At 43.3% G+C, this 12,411-nt stretch overlaps 1 long non-coding RNA gene across 1 annotated transcript in view; it reads right to left on the bottom strand.

The window, feature by feature from the left end:
- LOC141583795 (uncharacterized) overlaps window positions 1–9,678 on the bottom strand; it is a 34,297-nt gene extending 24,619 nt beyond the window's left edge. The window contains exon 1 of the long non-coding RNA XR_012516691.1: window positions 2,771–9,678. This is a non-coding gene — a long non-coding RNA (uncharacterized LOC141583795). The remainder of the gene's footprint in view (window positions 1–2,770) is intronic.
- Between the last annotated feature and the right edge of the window lie 2,733 nt (window positions 9,679–12,411).

The following is a 12,411-nucleotide window of genomic DNA, read 5'->3' as shown; positions in this document are numbered from 1 at the left end:
TGCGAAATTAAACACGCAGCAGGTGAGAAAGGCTTTCTTGGGGCGGATCTGCAGGACTTGATTTTGCTGAGTTTAATGCCACTCATTTCACTTTGTTTCCCCTGCTTGAACGTATAGAACCTTGCTGGGGGCCAGGCGAGGTCTCTGGATGGGATGGGAAGCCCCCCGGGGCCAGTCTGGGCTTGCTCTGGTCTAGACTTTCGACCTCCCAGAGTCTAGGGACCGCTCTGCGCACTATCCTCCATCTAGAGAGGGGCCATTTCCATCCTCATTCAGTTTCCCATATTCAGGGGAACTCCTGTCCAAGATGAAACAAGGGCTCAGTTCCATTTCTGACTTTTCTCTAGGTCGGCATGTGTGATCATTTCACAGAAAAAATGGTGTGGTTGTGCCAGACTGGGGACAAAGGCCCTCTCTTCTCCCCATCACGTATAGTTTCCTGCCACAAAGGCTATACCAAGTACCTTCTAAAGAAGGCTGAACACGTAATGGATTTAATCAAAACCCAGCGCTCTGGGCTACTGTGACCCCAGTTACCAACAGGTGTTGAGACTCACCAGAGGCCCCACCAGAACTGGCTGGGCTTTCCTCTCCACCTCGGTGACACCTGTGTCTCCAAGCCCATGCTCCCCAGCATCTCTCAATCACTCCCCCTACAAGACCCCAGGGTATGGGTAACGGGGGGCTGCCAGGGCCTGGACCCGCCCACTACTGCCATGATATTGGAAACCAACGGGACTTATCCCCCCTCCAAAGCTAACATCCAAAGGGCAAATGATAGCACCCCCCGCCACCCCAGCAGTGAGCAGCACGCCAGTCTCACCAATTTGAGAGTCTCTAGAAAAACAGATGGTAATTTGTTGACACAAAGATTTAAGGGGACTCAATTACAGTCCCACTTAAAAAGCTCTCTCTAAAATAAGAAAGTATACGGATTCCTCAGCTCGCAGAAATTGCTGACAGCTTTGTTTTCAACCCTGCAGGAGTAAAAAGAAGCTGACAACTTATTTTTGCAGGTTATGCTCATTCAAGTCTATTTTTAGATCTTTTTCCTAAATAAGTACACCAGAATAGCACTCAGATTGAAAATCACCATCTGTTCAGAGCAACGAGCTTGGCCTCACTGGGCTGGGCATACCTGGTCACGGCAAAGTGGCAGTCCCCTTGTGGACTTAACCAAGGGGACAGTTTCAGGTGTTTCGAGAATGCACTAAAAACAGTCACAGGCAGTCGGCATTTTAAATGCCAGTTAAACAACTATTAATATACTTTATTTGTAAGCTGAGAACCACACACCACAAAAATGCCCTTGGCTTTTTAAAAAGAAGTTCAAATAATCCCTTGTATTTAAATAGATTTCTTATAAAAAGGCGATCCAGACTAAGTGGGGTAGTTAAGATAAAAATTAACCTATGGAAAAGAAAGCCAGCTCAGAACACTATAAAAAGGTCCCTTCCCCCACCTCTTTCTTCCGGTGTTTGGTGGCCCTTCCCTCCCTCTGCAGCCACTTGGTAGTGACTCACGCTTTTCTTTGGAAATGCAGTTGCTGCGCGAAACACAACGTGAGAATGGGAATCTGACATATGAGTAACCCGGCCGAGAGGCACCTCTTGGAAATGACACTGGGCCTTGGCTAGAATTACGCACAGACCCTGGGAGGGCTGCGGCTCGCAGGCCCGGAGTGGGGCAGGGTGAGGGCGGAGGTCCTGGGGCCCCCAGGCCTGACCCGCCAGCACCGCTGGGCTATTTTTAGCTTCCAGTAAACTTAGCCGACTCCACCCTCTTGAATAACCCAGATCTTAAATACTATTTTTCTCCAACAGGTCAAAAGAATTCTGCGAGTTAGAGCGTAGATTAAGTCGCCAGCGACTGGCACTGAAGGTTTTAGAACCGAGAAAAGGAGCCGGCGGCGGGGAGCGCGTTCTCAGCGGCCGGCCCGGCAGGGGGTTCGGGCACTCCGGGGCGCGCGGTGGTCGTGGCCGCGTCTCAGCGGGACCCCGTGCGCGGGAGAGCTCGGGGCCGCCAGGCGCGCAGCAAGGAGGCCTCTGGCTTGTCTATTTTTGGCCTCGGAACGTTTTCCAAAATAATTACCAAAAGGAAATACACACGCACACACGCACCAAACACACCAAACGTCCTTCTGCGGGAACTTCGGACTAGGAAAGAAACACAGATCCCAAGTGAAATGATGACGCAGGGTTTTGCAACCGCGCGCTTCTGAAACCCGAGCCCAGCGGCGGCTTCTTATCTGCGCCGCGTTCCGGGAAGCAGTCGGCGTTTCGGCCGCTCAGGGGCAGCTGCCGCACGTGGGCAGCGCCCCCCGGCCCGGGACCCGCTGGAACGCGAGGGGGCAGGCAGATCGCCGGAGGAGCAGGGGTCAGAAGTCGGCGTGAACCCACTCCCCGGTTTTCGGTGGAGCCGGAACGTGAACAGCGAGGCCGGGGCGGGGGCGTTGGGGTCGCACGCGCTGGCCCGAAGCCCCCGGGCTCAGCCGAGCGCGGGCACAGCCCTCTCCCTGCAGCGCAGAGTCGCGTGGCTTAGGGACGTACCCCGAATTTCGCCGCACCTGCCGCTGCGCCATTGACAACCCCCGCCCCGCCGCTGCTGTCACGAAGCGATCGAGAGTATCCAGAAAACAAGGTTGTCGCAAAGTCTGTTTGTTCTTCGAAGGAAAGAATTGGAATCGAGGCAGGAAGTTGGTCGGGCGCCGCTTCCTCCCTCCTGTTTAACTTCTCTCCAGAACGTGGGGCAGCGCCGCGGGTTAACTCACCTTACGTAACTTCGGGGTCGTGTTCGCGCTTCAGGAGAAAGAAAAACAAGCCTTGTCTTCTCTAGAAGCTGTATTTAGAAGCAGGTTTTGTTGTTCAGGACGGATCCACTTGTGTTACCTGATCACTTGCGGTAGAAAATTGTAGAACACCTCAAGCAACCTGAACCGGGGGCTCCCATACCTTCAAAATAGCTCGGGGGGGCCCAACATGAGAGCAACTGGACAAGTGTCTTCCTCTGAGAACACGAAGTGACAAATAACCAACATGAATCACATGATGATTTGGTATTTCATTAAACACGACTCTTAACAGCACTGGGAAGATAGTGGCCCATCTGTGCCATGCGTATTTACTCAGTTGGTGACAACAGGGATTTGGAGAATTTTGCAATAACTCAGTGGTTTGCTGGGGTCCACAGGCCACATGTCGGGTGTCTGGCCACCCTGCGTGTCCACAGGTGAACAAAGAAATGCGCTAATAACCTAGAGACACAAGGACAAGGACAGGCACAGCAATACCCATGTGGCCGCCTGCTGGGATTGAAAACCAGGTGTGGTGGGCGTCTACCACCCCCGCCACCCCCAGTCACGATGTCCTAATAAGGGCTACCAATTACTGCACCTCCCCACTGGCCTAGGGCCTACATCCTCTCAAACATCTCCAAGTAGAGTGGCCATTAAGAGCACCCTGCTGGCCGGGTGCAGTGGCTCACACCTGTGATCCCAGCACCTTGAGAGGCCAAGGCGGGTGAACTACCTGAGGTAGGGAGTTCAAGACCAGCCTGACCAACATGGAGAAACCCCATCTCTACTAAAAATGTAAGATTAGCCGGGTGTGGTGGCGCATGCCCGTAATCCCAGCTACTAGGGAGGCTGAGGCAGGAGAATCGCTTGAACCTGGGAAGGGAGGTTGTGGTGAGCCGAGATCGTGCCATTGCACTCCAGTCAGGGCAACAAGAAGAAAACTCAGTCTCAAAAAAAATATATATATCACCCTGCTCTGTGGTGGGGAGCCTGAGAGCTGCCAGGGACCATGTCCTCCTACCACAGGGGAAGCTGGATAGGCAGAGGAGAAGGCGAGACGGGAAAAGAAACACTGAGTTCCCAGAACCCGTCTTGGAAGCTGGCTGAGCAGAGGGAGTCCCTTTTCCTGACTCATTCAGTTTAAGCCGGGTCTGTTACTTGCCTCCAGAAGAGTTCTGACACAGGTGTCGGCACCTTCTCAATGCCCTGTGTCTGTGGTTGATCCACTTCCCTGACAGGGGCTTGAACTCCTCTCCTAATCTGGCTGGTCCAGGCCCTTGCTGGTGGGGGCCATGTGCTGGAGTAAACCAGAAGCCCCTTCTTGCAAGCCCTACTTCATGTGGCTCTGAAACAGATGCCATGCTGCTGACGTCTGGAGGGAGGGTGGAATCTCGGGGCATCCTGCTGAGACAGGCCTTTGATTCCACCCAGTGCAGACTCAAAAACTAACTTGACAAGAATCGTGTTGCTGGTTATTAGACTATGGGCGCCCTCCCCACATTAAATCTGTGTAAGGCCAAGTAAGGTTTAATGAGTCTGTTTTCTGTCCCTGACAACCTCCAGGCCTCTCTAAGACTGCACAAACAAAAATGAAGTAGTAAATGGACCAATGAGGTGCTAAGACCCCAGTGGAAAAATGTTCTCCAATATTCCTCTAGGAGAGTCCTAACAGCAAGAGCATTGGTCACCAGATTGGCCAAGGGATCAACTGATTGTCAGGAAAATGACAGTCCTTGTCTAGTCCCTTCCCATTATATGAAGTGCGGTGTGGGCTAGAGCCCTCGCATGCTTCGCCTCCATCTGTAGGTGGCTGCCTCTCGAACTGGGCACTGAGACCATAGGCCACTTTGTCCTGCAGAGGCAAGCCTGGCCTCACGAGGAATGGACATGATCTAGAGATCTGGACTCAAACTGGGCAGAACCCCGGGGTGGTGCTTACTGAGCAGGATGCCAGGTTTGTGGCTGTGTCTAAGAGCGGACTTGGGGCATGTAGGGGTCATCTCGGGGAGAGGATGGTTGAGTGAGTCAGATGGCTGCTTTGTTTTCGGGTCCAGGATAGCAGCCCTCTCTTCTGAAGAGATCCTCCTCCTCCAATCATAGTACCCCACTACCCTGGCCACAGGGAGGCCATATGATCTGAGCTAGGCCTATCTGAGGCCTCTCCTGGGAGTTCCTGAGTTGGAAGTGAGTGAAGAGCGTGCCCCTCTTTCCTTCTGGGGAGGCATGCAGCTGGGAGCTGCCATCGGGTGGAGCTGGTCTACGGGGACAGGCCCAAAGGATGGAGCTGCACACCAGAGACTGCAAGCACATGGTGGGGAGTGGAGTGTCCTGACAGCCCTGAGACCCCAGCTCCCCTGACCTTCCACAGGTTGGGGCTGAGAGCCAATGAAGTTTCCTTTCGCCTAAGCTACTTCAATTGACTTTTCTGCCACCACAATGAAGTCTTCATGCTCCCAGCATTTCAGACTGCCCTCAGCCAGTAAGATTCAAAGTTGAACAAAATGCACAATTTTAGTTACATGGACTCAAAAACAAGCATCACCGTAACTTTCCATTGTGTGTGGCAATATGAGAGTCATGTCTCTGTGGCTCCAGGAATGTTTCACAAAAGCCACTGGTATATTCAATATTTAGCTCATAAGACAGAACACTGTAAAATAGTTCTGACATCTTCAACAGCAAACTCGAGCAAAGGTAAAATTAAAATATGGTCTATAGAAGAGTGTTCATGCATGAACCAATCTTACATGAAACCCGACTCCTAAAGAACAGGCAACTCCCAAATAGGTGTCTCAGTTTCAATCCAGTGGCTTTAAAATCGTTGTTAATTGTGTACCCATTAAGAAGCCAAAACTCATTGTTATTTCTGAAGCGTATTATTTTGAAGTTCTGTTTAAATCTTCCACATTTGTGTGATGAAAGTTATGTCACCAAGTTAATCATTCCCAGGATGCTTACAGTAGGGAGAATGAAAAACTTCTTGTGCAAGCAGCCATTAATCAGCAGTGTAACATTGCATAACGTGCTCCGAAGCACGTGTCACAGGATCAGAATACACGGCTGGATAATGCAGGCCAGTGTTTGTGCCTCCTGCTGACCTTTTCCGATGCAGAACTGGAACCAGGTGATGCCTGCTTCTTGCCAAGTCACTTATTGCCAATGATTAAGTTGGATGATATGGAGAAACATAAATTTCTTTCTTTTTTCTTTTCTTTTTTTTTTTTTTTTTGGAGTTCTAAAAGGAAGACTCTTTGAAGTCCCTGGCTTCTGGCACAGTGTTGTTGCTGGCTTGGTTGCATTACTCTTGGTCATTATAAAAAACTCTCCATTAAAACTGAAATCAAATATTTTGCTCAAGTGGTTCCTGGCATCTGCATTAGAAACAATAGACATAGCCCCCACAAAAAGAAGAGTATTTTAGACATAAGCCATGCAAAAAGGTCAAAGAGGCTGGAAGCCAGGACATACATACATCAAATCCCAATCCGTCATGTTTGATGTTCTTGAGCAATAATGTTAGCGAGAAACTATTACTTAATCTTGCTAGTATTATCCAAAGAGAACACTTGCGAAACACTTAGGACAAACATGCTGTAATTATTACATGAATAAAGAGCTTGTGTAGCATAAACTGTTTTTGTAGCATCAACACAAATTCTGCTGGAGCAGGCTAATAATTAGCCATGGTAACAACAATGACCACTGTGTTTGAGAAGCTCTGAAAGGTAGCAGTGCTGGCTGAGGTGAGATGACTCACGAGTGTCTTCTACCCTCAAAGTGGCCTTGGTGTAGAGGGGCCGTTTTCAATAACATCTTAACCTAGAAAGTCTTCTGAAATTTCACCAAGGGCTCATTATACATTCTAGTACTAACTAGAATATATCTGGTTCCCTAACATACATTGGAAATGAAATTTCATCTTATCTTCACTTTTTTTTTTTTTTTTTTAAGGAGAGGACTCTTGGAAATTACTAGCAAACTCTTACTGTACATGAAATCCTGTTCAAGGTCTGAAAGCTCAAATTAATAAATGATATTGTCATCATCATCTAAATATTCAACAGTGGAATATGAATTTAACAGTGTGGAAGAAAAGTTGTCCTAAAACACCTATATATGCTGGGATTCCAATACTTTTTATTTTTACTACTTGAATGCTGCATGTATGCACTGCTTTTGCTTTGGTTTATGGCTGTTAGTTTAGCCGCTAAGGGCTGAATGAACACAGATCCCTCACAGATCATCCAATCTCATGACCAGGCAGGGGAGCCTCAGCCAGAGCAGCCCGTTTCTATTTCCTGGGCCTGGACGCAGAGCACACATTTAAAAGACAATACAGCAGCAAATCCTATCCTACCTTGACTACAACTAAACTTGATATTTGGGAAGTGAGGTATAGTCTAGTTGATAGTTCGAGCTGTAATAATAATTCAATAAATATCAGTTTTGATGTACCAGAAGTCAGAAAGCTACCTTGTATACCTTGCTAATAATGGCCTATGGTATACATGATTGCATTAGAATCAGCTGGGGATGGGAAAGGGCTGTCAGTGGGAATTAGTGCAGTAAGAACCTCCAAAAAATCTGCTCCTTCATATAAACAGTGAGAACATCAACAAAGATTGGGAAAAAAAACATTGTGAAAACTTTTTCAGAACCCCAGAAATTAGCCAAAAGCTTGCAATATTCTGAGAGGCATTTATTGAAGAAAAATGACTGAATCTCAGTAAGAACGAGCTTTGTGGCATTTTATTTGTTCTTTGTTTTTGAGATGGAGTTTCGCTCTTGTTGTCCAGGTTGGAGTGCAATGGCACAATCTTGGCTCACTACAACCTCCGCCCCCCGGGTTCAAGTGATTCTCCTGTCTCAGCCTCCTGAGCAGCTGGGATTACAGGAACCTGCCACAACGCCTGCCTTGTTTTTGGTATTTTTAGTAGAGACGGGATTTCACCATCTTGGCCAACCTGGTCTTAAACTTCTGACCTTGTGATCCACCTGCCTTGGCCTCCCAAAGTGTTAGGATTACAGGTGTAAGCCACTGTGCCTGGCCAAATCCATAGTTTTTTTTTTTTTTTTTTAAAGAGTTAATAAAGGTAACTATGTATGTAAGAGACAGTGTAGGTATATTTTTCATTTGTAACTTTCATTTCATTTGTAACTTTTTTTTCTCCGATTAAAAGACAGCTTCATAAGGCAATAATTATAAACTGTTCTGATGAACTCATAATGCATAAAGATTTCATATGTATGACAAAAGCACAGGAGATGGCGAAGACGCAATGCTGCACAGAAGCAAAGAATTCATATACTGTTGAAATTAACCTGGTATTACTCCATAATAGACTTTATAAGTCAAGATGGTAATTGTGATTTCTAGAAAAGCTATTAACAAGTCAAAAATGCATAGCAAAATAAATGACAAAGGAATTAAAATGGTAGTTGAGCACACAGGAAAATATCCATCAAGCACAAAGAAGGTAGCAATGGAGAAAGAGAGAAACAAAAAGACATGGCATGTAGAAAACAAACAGCAAAATGGCAAATAAAAACCCTACCTCATCAGTAGTTATATTAAACGTAAATGGTTAAACACTATAATCAAAAGGCAGAATGGCCCTTTACATTTAAAAACATGACTCAATGTTATGCAGGCTACAGGAGATAACTTTAGAGTCAAAGACCCAAATAGGCTGCAAGTAAAAATATGGGAAAATATACTATGCAAAAAGTGACCAAAAGAGAGCTGAAGTGTCTATACTAATATTAGACAAAATGGACTTTAAAATGATTACTACAGAAAAAGCATATTTCATAATAAAGCACTCAATCCATCAAGAAGACATAATAATTATAATCATATATGTGTCTAACAGCAAAGCCTCAAAATACATGAAGCAAATACTAATTACAGAGATAAATAATAAATGATTATGGCTGAATAATAAGTCAACAATAATATGCCTGCTTCAGTAGCCCACTTTAAAAAATGGATAGAACTAGACAGAAGATGAATGAGGAATGAAAGAATGAAACCACAAAACCAAGAAGACCTAACACACATCTATTGAGCACTCCAACAACAGCAGACTACGCGCTCTTCCCAAGTGCACATGGAACCTTCTCCAGGATGGACCATATGTTATGCCATAAAACAAGTCTCAATAAAATAAAAAAGGCTGAAGTTTACACAAAGTATGTTTGCCAACTGTAATGAAATGAAATTTGCAATCAGTGAAAAAGGAAATTTGGAAATTCACCAGTATGTGGATTAAAGAACACACTCCTAAAATAAGGGGAGTCAAAGAAAAAAAAATCACAAGGGAAATTTAAAAATACTTTAAGATGAATGAAAACAAAATCACATGTGTCAGAAGTTCAGTAATTTATTAGTTAGACTCACTAGCTATTATTTATTATAGCAAAAGAATACAAAGTAAAAACATCAAAGGGAAAAAATGCAGGGGTGAAGAGGGGGGAGACCTGTTGAAAGCTTCCAAGGGTCCTCTCCTAGTGGAGTCCCTAGGATATATTTAATTGTCCAGCAACAAATTATTAGTATAACAGCACATGAAATTTGTGAAATGTTGCCAATATCTCATTAGAGACTGAAAGCCCAGAGTTTTTGCTGGGGGTTAGCCATGTAGGCATACTCCACCTGGCAAATACCCAAATTCCGTCTTCCTAAAAAGAAAGCATGTGTTTCGTGTAAGTCATATGGTTTGTACAGTTTAGATATAACTCTTCTCAGGTCTAGAAATGCTGATAAGCTCCCCAAAGACAGCCAAGGACCAACCTTGTGATAGCCATTCAGGGCTGCTGCATTAACTCTTTTCTATATACAACATAACAAAACTTATAAGATGCTGCTAAAGCAGTCCTTAGAGGGAAATGTATAGCTACAAATGTCTATATTAAAAGGAATAAAGATCTCAAATCAGTAACTTAATGTCCCATGTTAAGAAATTAGAAAAATGAAAGCAAGCTAAACCTAAAGCAAGCAGAAGGAAGGATATAATAAAGTTTAAAATGCAAATAAATGAATTAGGGAATAAGAAAAAACATCAAGAAAAATCAATTATATAAGAAGTTGGTTTTTTTGAAAAGATCAATAAAATTGATAAACCTAGCTAGACTGACCAAGAAAAAAAGATGGAATACCGAAACATTAAAACCAGGAATGGAAAGTAGGGGTTGGGTGTGGTGGGGTGGGGGGGGGAATTATTATTGACCTTATAGAAATAGAAAAGTTTATAAAGGAATACTACAAATAAGTATATGTAAGCAAATTAGATAACCTAGATGAAATAGAAAAATTCTTAAAAATGCACAAACGAGTCAAAGTTTTTCAAAAAGAAATAAAACTAAGTATAGAGCTGTAACAAATAAAGAGACTGAGCTGGCAAGCAAAGCTTCCAATAAAGAAAAGATCTGTTCCACATGATTTCACTGGTGAATTCTATCAATTGTTTAAAATAGAATTAGCACAATCCTATACAAACTCTTCTAAAAATAGAGAAAAAAAACCACTTTCTAAATCATTCTGTGAGGTCAGTATTACCCAGAGACCCAACCCGTGATAAGCATCACTAGGAAACTGCAGTCTAATATTTCTTATGAAGATAGACAAAAAAATTCTGAACCAAATGCTAGCAAGCCACACCCAGCAACATAAGAAAGGACTGTACACCATGACCAACGGATTTATCTAAGAAATGCAAGTCAGTGCAATATCTGGAAATTAATCAATGTGATAACAATATCAACAGAAGACAAAACCACCACAACACGGTCATTTCAATAGATGCAGATAAGGCATTTTTACAAAATCCAACACCCATTCTTGATTAGAAAAAAAAAAAAAAAACAAAGTACAAAAAGAAAGGAATTTTCTCAACCTGATGGAGGGCCTCTATTAAAAAAATCCACCATTCACATCATAAGTAATAGTGAAAGACTGAAGGTCAGAAATAAGACAAGATGTCTGCTCTTGCCACTCCTATTCAACATTACACTGGAGGTTTTAGCCAGGGAAATAACACAAGAAAAAAATATAAAAGGCACCCAGATTGGAAAGAAAGAAATAAAACTATCTCTTTGCAAATGAGAGGATCCTATAGAAACTCCTATGGAACCTCCCACCCCCCCAAAAAAAGTAGAACTAATAAATTAGTTCAGAGCAAATAACTCTACTTCTGCCAGATATCAAGATATACAAATCTATTGTAATTCTATGAACTAGCAATGAACAATCAAACAATGAAATCAAGGGAACAATCCCATTTACAATAGCATCAAAAAGAATAAAATACTCTGGCCGGGCACAGTGGCTCATATCTCTAATCCCAGCACTTTGGGAGGTCACTTGAGGCCAGGAGTTCAAGACCAGTCTGGCCAACATGGTGAAACCCCATCTCTACTAAAAATACAAAAATTAGCTGGGTGTGGTAGCATGTGCCTGTAGTCCCAGTTGCTTGGGAGGCTGAGGCAGGAGAATTTCTTGAACCAGGGAGGCAGAGGTTACAGTGAACAGAGATTGTGCCACTGTACTTCAGCCTGGGTGACAGAGAGAGACTTTATCTCAAAAAAAAAAAAAATCCTCTGGAATAAATTTAACAAAAGAAGTTGAAGACATACATAGGCAACTACAAAACACAGATGAAAGAAATTAAATAGAAAAAAAATCTCACGTTCATAGATTAGAAGATAATATTGTTAAGGGTACATCTGTCCTCACATTGATCTACAGATTTAACACAATGCCTTTCAAAATCCTAGATGCCTTTTTGGAGGTATAAATTGACAAGTGAATCCTATAATTCATATGAAAATGCAAGGGAACCAGAATAGCCAAAATACTCTTGAAAAAGTTGACAGACTCTCACTTTCTAACTTCAGAACTTACTGCAAAGCTCTGGTAATCAAGATAGTGTGGTACTGGATTGCACAGACAGAAGATCAATGGAGTAAAATTGAGAGTTTGGAAATAAACCATTACATTTATAATTAACTTTTTTCTGATAAGGGTACCAAGACAATAAATGGGGAAAAACAGTCTTTTCAACAAATGGTGCTGGAATAGCTCAATAGCAATGTGCAGAAGAGTAAAGCTGGATGCTTTCCTCATACCATGTATAAAAATTAATCTGAAATTTATCAAAAACCTAAATGTAGAAGTTAAAATAGAAAAACTCTTTGATGAAAACATAACTTTTTATCACCTTGGATCAGGCACTGGTTTTTTAGGTACGACACCAAAAGTACAAGCAATGAAGGAAACAATAATCTGGACTCCACCAGAATTAAAAACTTTTATAAGAATACCAACAAGAACACGAAGAGACAACCTACAGAATAGAAAAGATTTGTAAATCATATATCTGTTAAGGGGCTTGTATACAGTATACATAAAGAACATTTACAACTCAATGTCTGTCTATTTTGCTCAATTAAAATGGGCAAAATAGACATATCTCTAAAAACCATACAAATGGCCAACAAGCATATGAACATCATTAGGGAATGGTTCGACATCATTAGAGAACTGCAAATCAAAACCAGAATCACAATAAGATACCAATTCACACTCACTAGTATGGCTGTAATTGAAAAGATCAATA

Source organism: Saimiri boliviensis, chromosome 2 (genome assembly GCF_048565385.1).
Source record: "Saimiri boliviensis isolate mSaiBol1 chromosome 2, mSaiBol1.pri, whole genome shotgun sequence".
Classification (NCBI taxonomy): domain Eukaryota; kingdom Metazoa; phylum Chordata; class Mammalia; order Primates; family Cebidae; genus Saimiri; species Saimiri boliviensis.
This window is presented reverse-complemented; position numbering and strand designations above follow the sequence as displayed.